Consider the following 8,921-nt stretch of genomic DNA (forward strand, 5'->3'; position numbering starts at 1 on the left):
TGAACAAACACTTTGATGATCACAATAAATAAGTCTGAAGATGTCAGTTTGTATCTTACCTCAGTTTCAGTGAACTTGCTACATTCAACTGATCTGTTCGCTGATGAAGTTTGTTAGAGGTGGATACTGTTTCATATAGATATACAGTATATAACTCGTTCAGACATTCAAGAAACAGGAAAAAAATTCCCGACTTTAAATAAATAAATAATTAATTGTGTAGGGATGTACATGCAGATTTCAGATATAAAATTGGTGACTGAATGACTAATATTTACTCACTGAAATTAGATGATTTCCTTTATTGTAACAGTTCACATAACAGAAGAATTAAAAGGGAAAAAAAGATAAACAAGCAAAGAAACAGAAAAACATAAATAACTATATACAAAGGGGTATTAGAACATTCAAAAGCCATAGATGCAGGGGTGTCTAATATGGCTAAAAGTTCAAGGCTCTACAACAGTCCAGAGTCTTTGTTGCCTTGGTGTTCCTTACACCCAAAATGTGGGATGTTCTTTGATCATCTACTTTTATGGATATAATGTTTAATCAAAGAAAAGATGCACAATATGCTCAATGCTGGAGTTGCAAAACACACTTCAAACCAATTTCTTTTTTTAAATCTCCTTATGACCTGATTTACAGGTTAAATGCAATGAATAATTTAAACAAAACATCCCTTATTTTATTGGTGACACAATATCTCCTAAAGACCATGAAAATGTCCTCCCACTTAATATCTTGAAAACTTGAATTCCAAAAGCTTTTTGCTGGGGGCAGGGCCATTTCAGACCGTTCTGGCGCCCTGGGCGAGATTGCTATTGGCGCCATATGGCATGGCAGAGGCCTCCTCTTTGGCGCCCTCCCAGCAGGTGGCGCCCTAGGCGACTACCTAGTTCGCCTATGCCTAGAAACGGCCCTGGCTGGGGGTATCTTAACTGGCTGGCAAATCTAAGAAAACTATTGTTGCATTTATTATCAATAATACTCAAACCGTTTAATTTTAAATTAAAATCAACAGTAGGATTCTGCAAATCTACAACTTCAGCAAAACGCAACAACTGAAGGAGTCTAGATTGAATAGCATTAAAGACAATTGCATATTCTATATTATATATCAGTAGTCCATTGTAGACAGCCTCAAGCCTTTAGGCAGGGTGTTCTCATCAGCCACTCTTCACAATACAACAGTTTTAAATAATTTTTATATCAGCTGAACCTTTAAGAAACATCAGCATTTTTTATGATAGAACTTGAATAAATCTGCAGACAGAGCTTGTTACCAAGTGGGCGGAGCTTAGCGAAAGGTCAATTGGGTTCGTTACTCAAAGCTTCTGCATGCTGTTCAATTTACTGCCGCCTGGTGGTCAAAAAATGAAGTGCAACTATTAAGCCACTGTAGCTGACAACGTTTTGAAGCAATATAATTAATTATCAACGATATTATGTTGTTTTCGTCTTTTAACTAAAGTAAGTGTTTACAAATAAATAAGTAATAACCAAGTGAAGGCTTAAAAGCTTCATATGAGTTAAGAAGTCGTGTGTTTTATAAAAAAATAAAAACAATGTCTGAGAGTAAGTGTTGGTTGGAAAATAAATATGCTTATGGTCTGGGCTGTAACATTTAATCAAAATGGGAGTGAAATGTGCTTATGTTATGTGACTGAATTGGATTCAAACTTCTACGGGGTTTGCGCTTCTTTTGAACCAGATACCAAAGCAATCTTCTAGACTGAAAGGTTTGTGGACAACAAGCTAGTACAGCTAGCATGTATTAGCACTTAGCTTGAATAAGACGTGATAACATGTTTTCACCTAAAAGTTGCTGGTTCATGTTTTGCAAAAGAGTGTAACTGAACTATGCCCAGGGAAGCTTAAACTTGCGCGCTCCTCCGGAACTGGACCATGGATCGCTTGACGACTTCCGATGCTGTTGTTGCACGTGTTGAGTGTTGTTAAACTCACCACTTAGTTTTGCGCAGAGAGGGCTCGGATGTTTACCGCCGTGATTTTATAATAATTTGGAAGGTCAGATAAAAGTGATTGGCTGGCCTCATTGAATCACTGACTTACATTAAATAAAGACATTACATTGTACCGGGAGACACTGAGAAGTGGTGGTATGCAAGAATAACTGCTGGTACTCAGTAGAGTAAATGATAGAAGTGCAGGTACTGTGTATCGCTGCACACTACAAGCACTGGTCTTACCAGTGTGTGTGGAAACGTTTAAACCATGTTTGTTACAACTAGCCCCGCGTTAGTTTGTGCCCTGCTCTCCCCTATGAGATTTTGAGACAGGATGAGTGGCGAAACCGCTTCCAGTAATGAGAAATATAGCCCAGTTGCCAACGAATTGCTCTACATGAAATTCGTACAACCATCACTCACCATGTTTTAAAAGGACATATTGCGGGTAATTCGGAATTAGCACTTTTGACTGTATAGTTTTTTTCCTTATCCTCTAGAGGTTACCAAATGACTTTTGCTAGAACATTGTGGAGGTGAGGGATATGATGTATTAATACAGATTTTATACTACTTAACTGTTAATTAACTGCTTGTTATGATTTCTATGCTGATAAATCCACCACACAGGAAAAACTAATAGCTTATTTTCACTTATTTTGGTGAGGCAAGTGGCTTATTTTGGGCTTGTTTTTCCCGACCATTTTGATTGTTTCTTTTGCGAGATCTGGCAAAACTGCAATTAGTATTTCACCCACCCATTAGCGCAGAGTACTGTCATTTTAAAAAGAACATAATTGGGGGCCTGGGTAGCTCAGCGAGTATTGACGCTGACTACCATACCTGGAGTCACAAGTTCAAATCCAGGGTGTGCTAAGTGACTCCAGCCAGGTCTCCTAAGCAACCAAATTTGCTTAGGTTGCTAGGGAAGGTAGAGTCACGTGGGGTAACCTTCTCATGATCGCGATTAGCGGTTCTTGCTTTCAATGGGGCGCGTGGTAAGTTGTGCGTGGATCGCGGAAAGTAGCATGAGCCTCCACATGCTGTGAGTCTCCGCAGTGTCATGCACAGTGAGCCACGTGATAAGATGCGTGGATTGACAGAAGCAGAGGAAACTGAGACTTGTCCTCCACCACCCGGATTGAGTAACTGCGCCACCACGAGGACTTACGAAATAGTGGGAATTGGGCATTCCAAATTGGGAGAAAAGGGGATACATTTTCTTTTTAAATAACATAATTAACCATTCTTTTTTTTTTCTCCCAGTTTGGAATGCCCAATTCCCAATGTGCTTTAAGTCCACGTAGTGATCAGTCCGGGTGGTGGAGGATGAATCCCAGTTGCCTCCGCGTCTGAGATCGTCAACTCGTGCATCTTATCACGTGGCTTGTTGAGCGCATTGCCACGAAGACATAGCGTGTGTGGAGGCTTCACGCCATCCACCGCGGCAACCACGCTCAACTCACCACTCGCCCCACTGAGAACGAACCACATTATAGCGATCACAAGGAGGTTACCCCATGTAACTCTACCCTCCCTAAAAACCAGGCCAATTTGGTTACTTAGGAGACCTGGCTGGAGTCACTCAGCACACCCTGGGATTCGACCTAGCGAACTCCAGGGGTGGTAACCAGCATCTTTACCACTGAGCTACCCTATAATTAACCATTCTTTTATTTTGCTCTAACCAGTAACCTTTTTTGGAAAGGAGGCTGCAGAACTTCTGGACCGGAATGAAAAAATACAGTTTTTGCTCAGAACGAAATGAAAAACATTTCATTTTTAGTCTCTGTTAGGGACATAGCCAGGGTTGGGATTTTGGATATTAAGTCCCTAATATTGTCTTCCTTCACCAAACACATTTTATATTTCCCCTCAAACACTAGCTGGAGCATAGCTGCCTCACCTTTCCTACCTCAATGACAACACTTGTCAAGTCACAGTCTTGTGTTAGAGAGAAATTGGAAGGAGCTGTGACAGTAAGAGATTCTTCGTCTAGAGCTAGAGAAATTTAGACTGTGCAGTAACTTGAGGACTGTTTCAAAAAGCACTACTGTCACCATACATCTCTGAAGTGGATAAACTTCAGAAACTTCAACACTTCATATTTATTTCCACTGATTGCATGGGAGTGGGGTGGGGGGGGGGGGGGGTGTCTTCTTATTTTGTGTACACTGTATATTGTATATTATTTTTATTGTATACAGTCTTCTTATTTTGTGTAATACTATATTGTATATTATTAGGTGTATATTGTATAATGTGTTGTGTGACAAGATGTGTAAACTGTGTTATGTGTAAATCAGATGTTTATTGTAATTGTCATACTGCTATGTTACTTGGAACCGCACCCAAGACTTTCACCCACTGTTGCACTTGTGTATATGGTTGAGTGACAATAAAGGGATTTGATTTTGATTTGATTTGATAAACAAGGCTGCCAAACAAAGACATTACAGGGTGTGACTTGCTGTACAGTACTTAAACTGGTCTCAACTTGCGCAGTAAAATCTGGACTCTATAGTAGCTTTATCAAGGCTAGATTTTAATGAAGGAGGACAACATTAAAGCTTCTGAACACCAAGAATTCACCATAAATTTGTGTTTAACAAAGACATTTTGGGTAAGCTGAAAAACTTCAGCTGTTTGATGGACTCACAATTATCCTTGTTTCTCTTTGTCGTACAGTAAGTGAACTATGAGTTGTTTTATCTGAAATAATTTGAGTGTGTGTATATGAATTTAAAAGATTATAATTACAGCAAAAACGTTTTATGTTGAGTGGCTGTTTATTTTATAAATTAAAGTCAAAGTGAGGTTTTAAGTAAAAAAATGAGCAAATGCTGACTCTATGTTTAATTTGGCAGTTTTGTGTATACAGAAATTGATGTTTAAATTTGACTCTATTAAATAATAACTATTATGTGATATTTGTTTAGCTCTGATGAGATACAAAATAAAGTGTTCAGTAACCATTGGTGATTGCTTTATTTCTTATGCGGAAGTGTATATTTTCACCTAAATCTATACACAAAAGTGTCAGATATTCTTTATAGGTTTAAAGGCTTTTTTCCCCCCTTAGTTTTTCCAAAAAATCATTAATCTGTGATTTTTAAATATAGTTAACTTTGTAAAGTCATAAAAGTAGCTTCAAAAATTTACCATATTGTGAAACAGCTGTGGATGTTCAATGCTAGAGCAAATGATTAAAATTATATTTTTATTATTAAAACCGCAGCGATACCAAAATTGAAGTTAAACTGTATGTTTACACTGTAACCTAACTGACGGGAAAATTATTTATGGCAAACAATATTGAAGTTTGCCATTTATCATTTTCTGCAATATCAGTTTTAAAGTAAAGTTTATTTGAACTCCATTGAACTGGAAAAAACCTTTTTCTGGAATGTGCTAGAAGCCTCTCAATTTCTTCTCAATTTCTCGCCTTTCTTTTTGTCCTGATCACGCCTTACAGTAATAGTGGTCACTTTAATCTTTATACAAACCAATGAAACTTCTAACACAATATCTATATTTTTGCAAGTGATAAGAGGCTTTTAAAATGTTCTTTAGATATAAAGATATGATCAAGTTAAGGCAAGTTATAATACTCCCTGAATTTGGTAACCCTACCCTATCCTAATGTGTTTTATTTCTACATATAGCTCCGCCAGTTTCGAGGTAAAATAAGAATAAACAAACAAACAAACAAACAAACAAACAAATCAATACACGTCACATTCAAATAAGACTTTGAAAGGCCATTAATGTTGCTCTACCTTGAAAACCAAATAAAAAAATACGTCTTCAGACGAGACTTAAAAGAATCTGATATTTAGAGGGAGATTGTTCCAAAGTTTAGGTGCAACAGCAGAGAAAGCACAGTCACCCTTCGATTTTTACTTTGTCGTGGGACAGACACAAGGAAGCATTTGATTTGAAAATCTCAGAAGTCCAGAGGTTTGATGGGGAAATGATTCACAATGTGAAAAGCCATGAAAACAAACAATAGCACCTTTAACTAAATCCTGTTCTGAACTGGAATTCAGTGAAGAGTCACCAAGGCTGGTATTATATTGTTGCACCTGGTGCCTGTCAGGAGACTAAAGCTCCATTCTGAGTTGTAGGTGGGTCAGTACTGAGAGATTCCCATAGGGAATAACAGTAGTTGATGAGAGAGGATATAAAAGCATGTATCACGGTTTGCAGGTCTTTGACAGAAAGAGTGAGATTTTAGTTATAGATAGCTCTCAGTTGAAAGAAGCTATCTTTGACTGTTTATCAAATTTCAAGGCTGAGTCGACAACTCGACAATAACACCAATCTTCTAACATGGTCGGATACATTTATTGACTCTTTTCATGTGATATAATGAGCTTGCGGGCATTGCATCAGTCATGTTAGGGTCATAAGAAGACCATTAGTAAAAAATAAAAATAAAAGAACAAATGTTATCAAAAAAGATGTAGGAGTTGGAAATAAATGAAAATAAAATAAAGGTAATCAACATCTGTTACAGCAAATAAATTAAATTAAACAAACTCAATCGGCACACGTACATTTTTGTAAAACCTTTACCTGCATTACTTCTGCGCATGTCCGTTTACCATTTGACCTTAAAACGCAAAAAAAAAAAAAAAAAAAAAAAAAGGCAAACCTCGGCGTGGTTTTTAAGAATGAGCTTATTCTTTTCTTTTCTTTCTTTCTTTCTTTCTTTTTTTTTTTTTTTAAATAAATATGAGTATTGTTTTGCATTTATCGCATTTTAAAACGGGGCATTTAAAGTTATGCCAGATCACCCGTTCAACTCACATCTCAGTGCTGGTACGTAGGGTACAACGGGGCTAAAGGCACCCCTTAAGGAAATTTTTCTGGTTACAAAATGTATCAAGGTTTAAAAAAAAAAAAAAAAAAAAAAAACTATATATATATATATATATATATATATATATATATATATATATATATATATATATATAGATAGATAGATAGATAGATAGATAGATAGATCGATAGATATTTTTTTATTGAATATCGATAGAGCAACATGATTTGTGTGAATAGAAATAATAACGGAAGGTTGTTTCGATTAAAATTCAGTAAAAAAAAATAAATAAAAAAAAGTTGGTGAGGGAGCCTTTTTCCCCACACCTGCAAGGCTCCCTCACTTGGAGTAAAAGGCCCCTAGGGGGTTTATAATGATATCGTGTAGATATCGCGGCAATAGTTAAAGGGCACATTTTGTCAACTAATGCAAATCATTTTGAGACAGTAAGACGCTTTTTTGAGTGACAAATTAAGATGATGCTTACTCAAAAAAATAAAAAATAAACAAATTAAAAAAACTACTTCAGAAAAAAGTAAACCATTTCCTGTTCATTTCAAACACATTTTATTACATCTCAAGTATTCTATAAATAAACTCTATTTAATATATTGGTGTGAGCCCACTTTGAACATTTTTCATAACAAATCTATTCCCCCCACTTAAGAAAAACAGTGTTAAAAGGGTCCTTTAACCCCTGCAACAGGGGTGCTTTTTACCCCAAATACTATCCTTTGACTTATTGGAAATTTATTGAAAAATGTTTGATTTAATGACCTTAAACAAAACTGAAGTATTTTGTCTAAAATAAATAAATAAATAAATTAATTAAAAAAAGGTAAAATCCCTGAAATTTGTTAATTTCAGGGATTTTCATTAGCTACATAAATTTACAACATTAAAAAAAAAAAAAAAATGTGTAACTGGTTTTATGTGTAACACTGAGTAGGCTACATTATTACTTAGTATTAAAGTATTACACTGAGACATTTGTTTTACAAATGATTAAATAATCGCACAATGTCATACCGCGATTTTATTTTAATTAATTGTCCAGCCCTAATATATAAGAGTGTGTGTGTGTGTATGTGTGTGTGTGTGTGTGTGTTATGAATATATACTGTATTAACGACCGTTAAGTACGCTACAGTAATAAAACAAAACATTAAAATGTGAATACGCATGCGCATTAAAACATCCACCTCATCGCTAAAATCCAACACGCATGGATTAGAACCACTACGTCATCGCGCTACAGTACTACTTGGTCTTTCCACTTCCTAATCCAGATTCGACCACAAGGTGGCGCGAACAAGCTGAAAAAGAAGAACATTTAAATAGTGCTTGAAGTGGGCGGGGACTCATCAGTACCTGCACTTCTATAATTTTCTCTACAGAGTACCGGCATTTTTTCATGAGTACCACCACCCCTAAGAGTCTCACGGCATGCTGTAATTCCTTTATTTAATGCAATGTCTGGGGATAGTTCATTTACACTGACTGCTCTCCAAAACATGAACCAGCAACCTTTAGGGGAGCACATTTTATCGTGTACTATTCAATCAAATGTATTTATGCATATTGCTTACCTAACAGGTGCAGTCATACAGACTTAAAAAATAATACGTCACTAATACAGAAGTGATGTCAGCTCTTATGCACAGCCCTTTTCAGCAAAAAGAAAAATCAATGATGAAAACCAAGCCTTCAGAGGAAATACACAGAAAAGTGTGATTTTATTCTCCATTCTTCAAGTGTTAAACGCACGTGCCTAATTCATTCATGGTCATAGTGCTTGTTAAAACGTGAAGTTTCAATGAACTTGCATGCATGCATGCATGCATATATCCTGATTGTGTTTGGTTCTACAGGTGTGTGACAGTGACCTCAATCCCAAACATCATCAAATCAGTTTGTTTTCCGTTTACTAATAATGATTTGCACAAGTATCAGGCTCTTGCACAAATTGACATTATAGTATGTGTTACACAATGAAAGGCCAATTTTCCCCTTTATTGAATGTGAGGATACTAGAGAAAAAGGAAGAACAGACCTTGCTCTCTTTTCAGTTTTACATTTTTGAGTTTTATGTAAAAAGACAGTTCTATTGCAATTGTCCTATGTGA

The sequence above is a fragment of the Myxocyprinus asiaticus genome, chromosome 44 (assembly GCF_019703515.2).
Source record: "Myxocyprinus asiaticus isolate MX2 ecotype Aquarium Trade chromosome 44, UBuf_Myxa_2, whole genome shotgun sequence".
NCBI classification, from domain to species: domain Eukaryota; kingdom Metazoa; phylum Chordata; class Actinopteri; order Cypriniformes; family Catostomidae; genus Myxocyprinus; species Myxocyprinus asiaticus.